Source organism: Podarcis bocagei (assembly GCF_964188305.1).
Source record: "Podarcis bocagei genome assembly, chromosome: 5".
Taxonomy (NCBI): Eukaryota; Metazoa; Chordata; class Lepidosauria; order Squamata; family Lacertidae; genus Podarcis; species Podarcis bocagei.
The window spans coordinates 64,822,186-64,835,217 of record NC_138129.1 but is presented as its reverse complement, the minus strand read 5'-3'; the positions used below and the strand labels follow the sequence as shown (position 1 = coordinate 64,835,217).

Sequence of the window (13,032 nt, the reverse complement as noted above, 5' to 3'; positions counted from 1 at the left end):
CAGCACTCAAGGTTTAAGGCACCATCTTTGGTGTGTGACATCACCATCAAATTTATGCTCCACATCTTGTGTACTTGGGGGTATAAATCCCCAAATCTCAGTTATTGAAGAAAATGTATTTCAGCCATTCAGATAAAACAAGGGTCCTTGTATGCTATCTAGAAACTCCAAAATATTTGACAGTTCATATTAGTTATTTAAGCACTCTTTAAAAAAACTGATCAGTCTACACTTAAAAACAGAAAGTATGGTAATTTCTTAACTCAATTTTATTTTAGAAAACAGCAACATAACCAGCTGATGAAAACAAGAGTGCAACACTGTCTTTTTAGTGTTTGTTAAAAAAATTATAATCATAGCTTTCTGTTGCTAGAGGTCAGTACTCAGAACAAGATGACTCAATGTTCGTTACCTACCTCCTTTTCAACATGTCAAATTTCATTAATTCCAACAGAGAGAGACTATTATCCACACCTAGTTTTAAAGTAAGATTATTATCACCTCTAAATTATGGACAGCATGTTCTGAAGGACCAATTTACTGCAGTCATAATTGTTTTGTTTGGATTTTATCTGAAGCAGATACAGGATGACAGGTTTGTAATTACAGAGACCAAACTGTATTTCTGATCCTATAAAGATTCCTATCTTTTCGGTGGGGGGAGGGGGAGACTATTCAATAGGTTAGAGAAGAGAGTTCTGTGGGGTTTTGGAGGCCATTCAACTTTAAAAAATAAATGATGGTGAAAAAAAATATGCTTTTAGAAGGAAATGATACTGATCACTGCAACAAACTCTGACAGACAAACCAAAACAGATGATTAAGGGATAAAAAGCAGAGTCCTGAGAGTGAATTAAGAGGAAAAGCTTTTAGGAAGCAACAAATGGATGAAAGAGATTATCCAGTCACACAGATGTAATTATATCACTTGTCAGCTGGGATCACACTGAAACCATCCAATTTCCTGAGCGATCAGCAGCACCTTAGGATCTGCTAGCAACTTTTAACAAAGAAAACGGGTAGTGTAGTCCAGGTTTCACTTTCATTGAAAATCTAAAATCACCTGCTTTGCACACATGGAAGAAGCAGATTCTGCAGTGACCATGGTTCTCAGAAACTGTGCCTTCATGTAAAATTGCTGAAAATTTTAAAACTAAAGTACATCCAAAGTTATTTCAAACTTTTTTTATATAAACAAACACTTGTTTCTTAAATTCTATTCATAGTTTTAAAGGTTTGAACAATTATAAATTTGCTCAATAGCTCAAATAGGGAAAGTTGTGAATTAGACATAGGTTCCCTGCAGGATAGTAGCTGTTCATTGGGGAGGGGCAACAGCAGGCAGTTTCAGTTAGGACACAGTCTCAAAACAGCACATAATCCTCATTTCATTATGCTAGACGACCAACATGGTGTTGCAATTTAGTACAAAGCTCCCAGATTTGCTTATTTTCCTCAGTCTGACCCAATTGTTAAGAGGGCAGGTCAACACATTTGGAAACAAAGATCTTACACCTTTGACAACCCTACATAGTACGACAGGCCCGTTTCATTAGCCAGGCAAGTCATGTGATGCATTGCTATTGCAGGAAACAATGGTCTTATTCCAGTGCCAGGTGAAAATGTTCCTCTTCTTGTAGGCCTTTAGCTAATCAAACCATCTATGGCCTTTTAATGGCTGGACAGCGTTCTCAAAGATACCAACATGAGTTTGACCAAACTGCGGGAGGCAGTGGAAGACAGGAGTGCCTGGCGTGCTCTGGTCCATGGGGTCACAAAGAGTCGGACACGACTAAACAACTAAACAACAACAACAATGGTCTTTTAAACTGGGGGGGGTATTGCTTTTGTTTGTTACTATGTTGTCCATTTTTCTGTTTTTAGATTGTAAACTACCCTGAGATCCTTGGATGAAGGACAGTGGTAACAACAACAACTACAACTACTACTACTACTACTACTTCATATCTATGGCTTCTCTCTCTCTCTCTCACACACACACACACAATCAGCTTCCATTAGGGAGTCTCCTACTTTGATGTCACAATGGTTAGAGGACTGTATAGATAAATCTCCCCCCTGCCGCCGGAATCAAATCATTAAAAATGAGTATAACATATTTAGTCTCCTATAGAAATTCCAGTAACTCTTTCGATCTGTCAGAGAAGGTACAATTATACTGCCATTGGTTTTCATTTTCTCCAAACATGATGGGAAAATCTATACTAATTTAAACGTGTTACATTGCTTCTTGACACAAGGTTTAAATTTTTGTGCAGAGCTAAACTGAAAGTGCAAGTAATTCTTTCAGTATTCTGACAATGAAAGCATAACCCTACCAACGAGATTTTTAAAAAAACATTTACTTGTCAATGAGTTAAAATGCATGTCTAAGAGATAAAAGGTTTTTTTTTCAAACTATATAGTTTTTGAGTATTGTGTTATTTATGGACTAGAAATGTGTATGATTAGTGATTTAAATGCTCTCCATTCTAAGAATGCCAAAGGGCAGTGGCTTCAACCCAGAGAACCATGAGGGGAGTATTGTTTTCTCTTTCGTTCTGCAGGAAAAGGACTTTAAAATGTGCCTTTAAAGAACCACTCGAAGGTTGGGATACTGAGGACTCATTTACCCCACTGATACTGTGGATTAGTAGCTCCTCGTATGTGCCTTGATCCACATGACTTCACCTCAATCAGCACCCGCCTCACTTCTTTTCAACAGTAAATTCTAAGGTGCCATTTCATGAGATGACCTGAATTAGGAAAATAATCCAATCCCAAATTATATGTCATTCTGAAAGTGGACACAGTGCAGCAGGCTGTTATGTTGGGCAGTCAAGTCAAAACTTTCCTCCCTCCCTCCTCCTCTTCCCCGCAACCTCTGCTTCTTGCATTTCTCTCATTTGCTAAATTCATGCCCATTTTTTTGCTCTGTTTTGCTCCATCTCTACTTTATTCAAACCTCTGTGTTGTTTAGAACCACTGTTTTCCTCTACTGCGGTGCAAACCTGCTTTCTCTTTTTCTCCTCACCCTGATTTCATGCAAATCCAGGGCTGCGATGCAGGGCTATAATTCCTCCAGTGGGGCTACAAGATGACAGCCTTACATTTTCATGTATATAGGAAGGAAGGAAGGAAGGAAGGAAGGAAGGAAGGAAGGAAGGAAGGAAGGTTTGCTAAAACTAGCTTTGGAATGGGGGGGGGGCGGGATGCAGCATTGTTGCATTTGGACCTGAATGTGTAAATGGAAAGTTGCTGGTTATAATAATAAGAATTGCTCTAGAGGACTGGCACCTAAGACTGTTAAAGTGGAAATCTGCCCAAAAACCTGCTCCGACCATAATGCCTTGAAAGTGGAACTGAGACTTACTCCAGCTGGTTCCTTCAGATGGAAAATGAATGATGCTCTGCTAAGAGATCAAGAGATCGTGAAAAAGGCCCCAAAAACCTTAAAAGACTACTTTGAAATAAACTTGAACACCTCGGTGGAAAAGAGAATAATCTGGGACGCAAGTAAGGCTGTAATGAGAGGGTTTCTGATACAACAGAATACGATTAAGAAAAAACTCTGGAATGGAAAAAAAGGATAAGATATTAGAGAAGATAAGAGATGGAGAGAAAAAATTGAGATTAAAACCAAAATCTAAAGAGATTCTGAGAGAAATTAAGTTTTACCAAGCACAATATGCGAAATTAATAAATCAAGAAGTGGAATGGAAAATTAAACAAATGAAACAAAGATCTTTCGAATCGGCGAATAAATGTGGAAAACTGCTAGCATGGCAGTTGAAAAGGAGACAAAAACTGAACTTTGTTACCAATCTGGAGGTGGAAGGGAAAAATATACAGAAACCGGAAGAAATAAGAAAGTGTTTCCAGAAATATTTCAAAAAACTTTATACGCAAGGGCCTCAGGAAGTGACTGAGATAGATCAATTTCTAAAAACTAATGGACTACCAAAACTATGTCAAGAAAAGAGAACAATCTTAAACTATCGCATAACACAACAGGAAATTGAGAGCGCCATTCAGAATATGCAACTTGGCAAATCTCCAGGCCCAGACGGACTTACCTCCAAGTATTATAAGACTTTAAAAGACTATTTGACACAACCACTAATGGAGGTTTGTAACCAGATTATGGAGGGGAAGAAGACACCGGAAACGTGGAAAGAAGCTTTCATCACATTGATTCCTAAACTGGAAGCTGAAAAGACTCAACTAAAGAACTACCGTCCCATCTCACTCCTAAATGTGGATTATAAAATCTTTGCTGACATTTTGGCAAGTAGGTTTAAAAGAGTGCTAAATGAAGTAATTCACAAGGACCAGGCAGGCTTTCTCCCAGGCAGACATTTGTTTGATAATACTAGGAACATTATTGATATTTTGGAACTTTTGCAAACAAATATCAATACAAGAGCAGTGTTAATTTTTATTGACGCGGAGAAAGCCTTTGACAATATTTCCTGGAAGTTTATGAAGAAAAATTTGGAAGGGATGGGAGTGGGACAGGGGTTCGAAAATGGCATAGAAGCAATCTATTCAGAACAAAAAGCTAAATTGATAGTGAACAATGTGGTGACAGATGAGTTTAAAATTGAAAAAGGAACACGGCAGGGGTGTCCCTTATCCCCTCTGTTATTTATTTCAGTCCTGGAGGTGCTTTGAAACATGATAAGGGAGGACCGGTTGATAAAAGGAATACATGTCTGAGAGAAACAATATAAACTGAAAGCTTTCGCAGATGACTTGGTTTTGACATTACAGGAGCCAGAATCTAGTACAAAAAGAGTATTAAAACTGATTCAAGAGTTTGGTCAGGTGGCGGGATTCAAGCTGAATAAGCAAAAAACCAAGGTTTTGGTTAAAAACTTGACACCTCTAGAAACAGATGAGTTTCAGAAAGGAACGGAATTAACTGTGGTTAAAAAAGTGAAATGCCTGGGGATAAATTTGTCTGCCAGAAATTTGAATTTGTTTAAGGACAACTATGAAAAATGTTGGTTAGAGGTTAAAAAGGATTTAGAAATTTGGTCAAGACTGAAACTTTCCTTGTTGGGTAGAATTGCAGCAGTAAAAATGAATGTATTGCCAAAGATGCTGTTTTTGTTTCAGGCCCTTCAGATTGTGGACAGAGCTGAATGTTTCGGTAAATGGCAGAAGGATATTTCGAAGTTTGTCTGGCAGGGCAAAAAGCCCCGGATAAAATTTAAAATACTAACTGATGCAAAAGAAAGAGGGGGGTTTGCCCTGCCAGACTTAAGGTTATACTATGAAGCTGCAGCCTTCTGCTGGATGAAAGATTGGCTGCTACTGGAAAACACCGATGTCCTAGATCTAGAAGGGTTTGATAATGCTTTTGGGTGGCATGCATATTTGTGGTACGACAAGGTTAAGATTCATAAAACATTTAAAAACCATATTGTCAGAAAAGCAATATTTATGGTCTGGATAAAATACAAAGACTTATTAGAAAGTAAGACCCCGAGGTGGCTATCACCAGTGGAGGCCAAGGCCCGAAAAAGACCCAATATGGTTGAAATATGGGGAAATGTTAGAAAAAATAGGCGATAATTGGAGATTACAGAGCTATGAAAAAGTAAAGCATAAGGTGCAAGACTGGTTTCATTATGCTCAAATTCAAGAGATTTTTAAGTTGGATAAAAAAACAGGATTCCAGGTGGAAAAATCGAAATTAGAGACAGAATTGTTAGAACCAAAGACAAAGGTACTTTCGAGAATGTATAACTTGCTGCTTAAATGGAACACTCAGGATGAGACAGTTAAATCCGCCATGATAAAATGGGCTCAAGACATTGGGCACAACATTATGTTTGAAGACTGGGAAAGGTTATGGACCACCGGTATGAAATTTACGGCATGTAGTGCCCTGAAAGAAAACATTCTGAAAATGATATACAGGTGGTACATGACCCCAGTCAAGCTTGCTAAAATATACCATTTGTCTGATAACAAATGTTGGAAATGTAAGGAGGCGGATGTGACATTCTTTCACCTCTGGTGGACCTGCCCAAGGGTAAAGGCTTTCTGGGAAATGATTTACAATGAGTTAAAAAAGGTATTTAAGTATACCTTTCCTAAGAAACCAGAGGCCTTCCTTTTGGGCATTGTCGGCCAGAAAGTGTTAAAGAAGGATAGAGTATTTTTTATGTATGCAACAACAGCAGCAAGGATACTTATCGCAAAGCACTGGAAGACACAAGATTTGCCCACACTGGAGGAGTGGCATATGCAATTGATGGACTATATGGAACTGGACGAAATGACTGGCAGAATCCGAGATTTGGGAGAAGAAACAACGGAGGAGGATTGGAAAAAAATTAAAGACTATTTACAAAAACATTACAAGTTATATGAATGCCAATAATTTGCATGATCTGGGAAACTAAGCTCCAGCAATAAGATTTTGTATATTGGAAATTAAGATATGACCTGGAAAGGACTAAAATTTAAAATAATATTGTGTTTAGTTTAAAGTAAAAGTAAATTGATAATAAGCATTTTGAACCTAAAAGAGAACTATTTGAAAATATTAATAACACATGAAACAAGCCATTAATTTGCTGACATTTTATTGTTAAGAAAGCAGGGTGGGGGAGACGTGGGGAAGTCCAGTAAGTCATGGAAAAATGCAATTGAAAGTTGGATTTTTTTTGTTTTTCTTTTCTTCTTTTTTCTTTTGTTGTTTGATATGATAACTGGAAAAAAGCAATAAAAATATATTAATATATATATATATATAATAATAAGAATTGCAAATTCCAACATTGTGCACTGGCAATTTCTATCAAGCTGGGTATAAAACATTTGGAGCTTACTCTCCACAGCTTTTAAACCATTACTTTTTCCTGCTATACCCAGACATGCCCCCAATACTAAGTCTCAATGAGTGCATGCATATTAATAGTCACAATTTCAGGACACTGCACAATTATCACACAGAAATAAGAAAAACTACCTTCGATTTCCAGAATATCCTTTCCTCATTCTGACATGCAAGTTACAGTGAAGGGTGTTGAGTAAAGAGTAACTGGAGTGCCATTCAATAAATTTCAAAAGGAGCATGTAGATGTTCCGGTAACCAAATCCTATTAGTATCTACAGATATGATGACAGACAAAGCAATTTGTGCCAAGAAGGATAAATTATGAAATAGCATCTATTTTAGGAGGATTTGTTGCTTTTCTCCCACCCACCTCCCAATGTTTATTTAGGGCACTTCCCTACATCAGTTTCCCCACCAATGACAGCAGCAAATATGCTAAGACTAAAAGCAATTTGCTGGGAACAAGCTGATGGTTCGTGGTACACTGCCATGGTCACTCACACAAGCTGTGGGTGCTGCCCGTGTAACTAACTGGACGTCACATGAGGAAACAGGATGTCGCTGTGGGAGATTTCAACAGTAAAACATAACAAATCATGTTTGCTTGCTAGTATATGAAAGGATTAAGGACAACAGAGTTTAAAGTGCTTCAGTAGGCTCAGTTAGGTCACATCCCCTCTTCTCCTGAGAGGAAATAAAGCCTATTTACTGTTTCCTCTCCCCCTCTTTGCTGCAATGACTTTTCTTAGCAGTCCTGGCCAACTCAAGTTCCCTTAGTTTTTTCTCTCCTCTCAAGCAACGTTTTGACTTATTTTTCAAACCACGGTACTCTCAGGTTTTCTCTTTCTGTCCTAGTTCCAAAGACGACACAAATGATAGCTTGGAAAGTGTAAGGGTGCCTATAGTAGAGCCTATTTGCTCTTTATCGACCAGGAATTCAGTGCAAAACTGCATAGTAGTGTCTATATCTGTGTCTTGGCAATTTCATGAGGCATGGATCTTTAAATTCATGATGCAGGAGTAACTTAATTGGCAAAGTAAAGGAAACTGTTGAAATAGCATTGAGTTAGAGACTCCCATATGCCAACTTTCAGGTTTCATGAAGGACAGGAATGAAGATGACGCTCTTAAAAAAAAGAAAAGCCAATCACAGAGATAAAGCAATACCCCCCCCAAAAAAATCAGTGGCAAATAGCTACCATTCATCACACCACCTACCTACTATTTCTATTCACCAACAGGAAGTCAATTATTCTTTTATACAGATAACCCTCAGCGCTAAACATTCCTGCACTAAAGTGACTCATGAGAACAAATTGCAAAGCTATTTCTGAAAAGAAAGAAAGAAAATGTGGCAATCTATGGCTGGGACTGACAAAACTATAAAAACCTGCAGATGTATCTTATACAAAAAAAAAAAAAAACCACCATTCCTCCCTGTGAGTGATCTATAGACTTGCTGGGAGTCTTGGCAGGCTAGTTACAGACTGTGTGACACCGTTAATTGAACGGAAAAGGACACCGTATTCCTAGGGGTGGGGAGAGCTGTTTCCTGGAGAACAGCTTCAAGCCTCACTCTGGACACAGCTCTCATTTTCCAGCAAAGCTTCACTGTGTAGGCCTACCTCATGCTGCATCTTTCTGTTCGCAACTTAAACAAGATGGCAGCAGATGAACTGTGACCTTTACAAAATATAACTTCTCCCAAATACGTATAGCGATTAGCAGCTTTAAGTCACGGAACTTAGTTGGGAGTCTTCGGCTAGAATGAAAATGGAGTTCTATCTACTGTTGGCCTCCCTGTCTTCTGCCCTACCAGTCCCATTCAGCACCAAGAAAGCAAAGCTTTTGTTTTTATTTCTTAGGGGAGTGTGGCTGAGAGGAATTTACTACTCCAAAGCTGAACATAGACCCTACCCTGATACTGGGAGCCCGAGATACCTATTGCCAATTGTTGACAGCCATAGTTGTTGGTTCTTTTCCCACTCAGTAGCAATCTGAAGGGGAAAGTATTGACTGTTGTTAATTGTTTATTGTTGTGCTTGCTGCTGCTGCTGCTGCTGTTGTTTATTAAGTTATTAAATCCATAGATATCAGGGTGGTTCAGAACATAAAACTGCAATATGAAAACCACAAAATACATAGTAAAAATAAGAACAACAACAAACCAATAACCCCCTTTCCCAAAACACATTTAAAAGAGGACCGGATGCCAATCAGCCAAAGGCCTGGTCGAAGTGAACATTTTCGTCTAGCACCTGAAGACCAAAAGCACGCAAAGGGAGCGGAAGGGGAGACAGACCTAAAACTAGATAAAGATGGCATCAAGTTTCCTCCTTGAGGAGAGCATTCCACAAGCAGGAGATCACTGTTCCCATGTTGTCATGAGAACTGTTGTCACTGTTGTCATGTTGTCACTCTCTGAACCTCACCAACAGAGCACATTTTTTGCATGCAGCAGAAGGTTCTAGGTTCAATCTTTTGCATTTCCACTAAAACCAGTAACTCAGGTAGACTCTATGAAGGATATTAACCGAATATCCTGTAAAGCCACAAACAGCACTTAACTAGATGGATGAGTGGTTTGAAACAATATAAAACAGCTTCTTGTATTTGTACAGCTACAGTGTGATCTCTCAGGTCAAAAGACTGGTTACACAAGCCGACTGGTTACTTTTAACAAGCAGATTAAAAAAAAAAAAAAGCACCCCCAACTCACATTGCTTCTAATGGATTTCAAAGCGCAAATCATCTACATTTTACAGATAAGGGGAATTAGGGCAGAAAGAGATTAAGGAACTTGCCCAAGGTCACACATCAACAACCCCAACGGGGACTGTGCCAGTGAAGCACTATATAGAGATCAAACTGCCAATACCGGCTTCAGAAATGCTCATTAAAGAATAAATAAATAAATCGGAGGCTATTACCAATAAATAAATAAAAATGCCCACCAGAAATATGCAAACATAAGAACGCATTCAGAAATTATCTCTACCCATCTATCTGTCTATCTGTCTATTTATCTGCTTAGAATACACAACATTCACCGGAAGATATGAAAACCATGTTCAGAAGAGCTGGTTTTCTTCATATTCATTTTTTAAAGAAGGGAGAACACTATTTTTAAAAATATTGTATTAGGGAGATGTTGAGAACATCCCATGGCATGCATCCTCAGAACACATGGGAAGCAATATTTTGTATAATAGTCCTGATCAGTCTACGAGCTGGCAATTGAAAAGTTCTCTGGTTTTCAAAAATTCTATGCATATCCATAGACGATATATATTGTGTTTGATCTGCAAAGGATACCATTTCCCCCCTCCTCCCAAAAAGGTTTGGCACAGGAATAGCATCCCGATCTCTCACAAATGCTCCTTCATAGCAATAAAGGTCTGGACATGACATCTCTTTTATTCTTGTACTCCGTGTGAAACAAGCCAGATGGTAGCTTATACTGTAATCAGCAGCATCCTTAAGTGATATAAATATAGGACATTTCTAAAGTTACATTTGTCTACAAAACTATCAGTTTTGTCTTGCTGCTTCACACTGTTCTTTTGTAGGTGTATTATTTATATGCTTTTGCAGACCTCTGCTCCAATTTCTACCATTCAATATTCTTAATAATAAAAAAACACCTTTGCATATGAATGGGGCTGTACAGGAAAGCACTTAAGGTCACACTGCAGCAAGGAATGGGAAGTACAGCAATAGGTGCACCGATGAATATGCACACAATGAACTGGGCAAATAATTCTAGAAGCATCAGATAAAAACAAGGGCTTTGCATTTCCAGTGCTTACCCTTATATCTCCATCAACACTCCAGCATGCTCTGCCATTAAGAATCTTTCCCCCACCCTTAACTAAAAGTACCTGACTTGTAAGCCTTCCTCCACAGAAAAAAATATTTCTAACAATGCCCTTTCCTGAACTTGAGTGGGGGAATCCTGATCCCCTCCCAGTGAGGCTGAATGGAGCCACCAACACAGGCCTGTTGTGTATGGTGATGAGGCAGAAGGTGAGGGGCAGCCTGAAGCTGGTGCAATGACTGGGCCTCTGCTGTCGTTACTTGAAAGCAGCAGGGCCAACTAGGGATCAAATATATTGTTGGAATGTCCCATTTGGGGTTTTCCTAGTGACTGCCTCTAGTGGCGATCACATGGCCAGCAGCCCTACCTACTCCAACATTCCTCAGGCAGAAGGAGAGAGGCGACAATGGCATCAATCCACAGGCAGTAGTTGGTGTGAGGCTGGGAAGGCCAAGGTGGTAGGATACCCTCCTCAAACCAACACACACAGAGAGAGAGAGAGAGAGAAAGAGAGAGGCAAGAAAAGAATTTGAATTACAGTGGTACCTCGGGATACGAATGGGATCCGTTCCAGAGCCCTGTTCGCATCCAGAAGCAAATGTAACTAGCGACGGCACGTCTGCGCGCACACGCGTTGCATTTTGCCACTTCTGCGCATTCACGTGACGTCATTTTAAGTGTCTGCGCATGCACGAGTGGCGAAACCCAGAAGTAACGTGCTCCGTTACTTCCGGGTTGCCGCGGAGCGCAACTCGAACGCGCTCAAAATGAAGCATATTCAACCCAAGGTATGACTGTACTCTACAAGGCATATTTTTTTATGGCAGAGGCAAATTTCTGAACCTTCTCTAGCTTTATATCCTTTTTAAGGAAGCGAAGAAAAGATAAATTTTCAAAGACCAAGCATTCAAATAAGCACAAGGACATCCTGTGTGCGGTTACAACTTTAAAAAACAAAATAGAATTATATATATATATATATATATATATATATATATATATATATATATATATATATATATTAGTTTGACCTACTCCAGGTGGGTAAGCTATCACAGAGAAGGCCTTTTTGGTAGTAGCACTCCAGTTATGGAACAATCTTCAAAGGAATTCTCAACGGATGCCATCTTTATGGGATTTTGGCCCCCAATTCAATCAGGTCTTTTAAACAACTTATGTAGTTTCTTTTTTAAAATCTGTGTTTTGACTTTAGAAGGTGCCATGAGTTTTGTTTTTGTTGTATGTGTATTGGTTTTATGTCTTACTTTGTATTAAATTATTGTTTTTTTTAACTTATTTTAAGTCTCTCAGAGAACTTTACGTTATAGCATGGTGTACAAGTGCTATATATAAACAAATACATTTTACAGGGCTCCAGGCAACAAGTTACTTAGTTTATGTCCCATATTAATCCATCACAGACTCTTTAGTATTTGCAGATAATCTTCTCTTACTCAAGGATCAAGCCTTGAATTACTTTGAGACTTAGGTTGTGGAGGATTTTACTCTCTACTAAAATCCTTTTCAAACAAATTGCCTTCACTTCCATGTACAATATCATGCACCAAGTCCTATTTCAATAAACTATTCCCCATATATAATTATGTAGCCACTACAAAATTAGTACCAGATAGCATATTTTTGTGCCTTATAATTCGGTCATCTTTTTACCTCAGATAAGCCCTAAACCATCTTGACAGCCTACAAAAAATCCCCAACTCTTTAATAGCTGCATGGTCTGGCAACAACTAAATAGTAAACAATCTCCCCAAAACTTAGATTCATGCAACTGTTGTTCAGAGCATTATGATCTTATTATTGAACATCTAGAAAGAACAACAGGAGTTTTGATGCTGACTTCAACAGGAGAGGAGCTGCATATAGTAACATACATGCAAAAATAAAAATAAAAAATCTGTAAACCCATTAAAAACTTTATAAATGTTTATTTGTTATGTAAATACTTTAAGCAGCAATTACATTTGTAGCAGGCAGGGCTTGAGAAGAAGTTTAATGTTATAAGAACACCTGCGCCCCCAACTGTGTGCTTGCCACGCTCAAATTACTATGAGAGTATGGGTTCTCTGGATGTTAGAGGTCTCTAGAACAGTGATGGGGGAACATCTGGTCCTCCAGATGTCGCTGGACTGCAATTCCCAGCATCCCAGACTACCAGCTATGATGGCTGGGCCAGGATAGAGTTGGAGTTCAACATATCTAGAGCAGGGTTTCCCAAACTTGGGAAACAACTTGGATTACAACTCCCATCATCCCTAGCTAGCAGGACCAGTGGTTAGGGATGGTGCAAAACCAGCTGGAGACCCAAGTTTGGGAAACTCTGATCAAGGGCGTCATGAATTCC

General features: G+C 38.9%; 1 protein-coding gene across 1 annotated transcript in view; it reads right to left on the bottom strand.

The window, feature by feature from the left end:
• PDE4B (phosphodiesterase 4B) overlaps positions 1 to 13,032 on the bottom strand; it is a 257,231-nt gene that overhangs the window by 222,293 nt on the left and 21,906 nt on the right. The window lies entirely within an intron of this gene.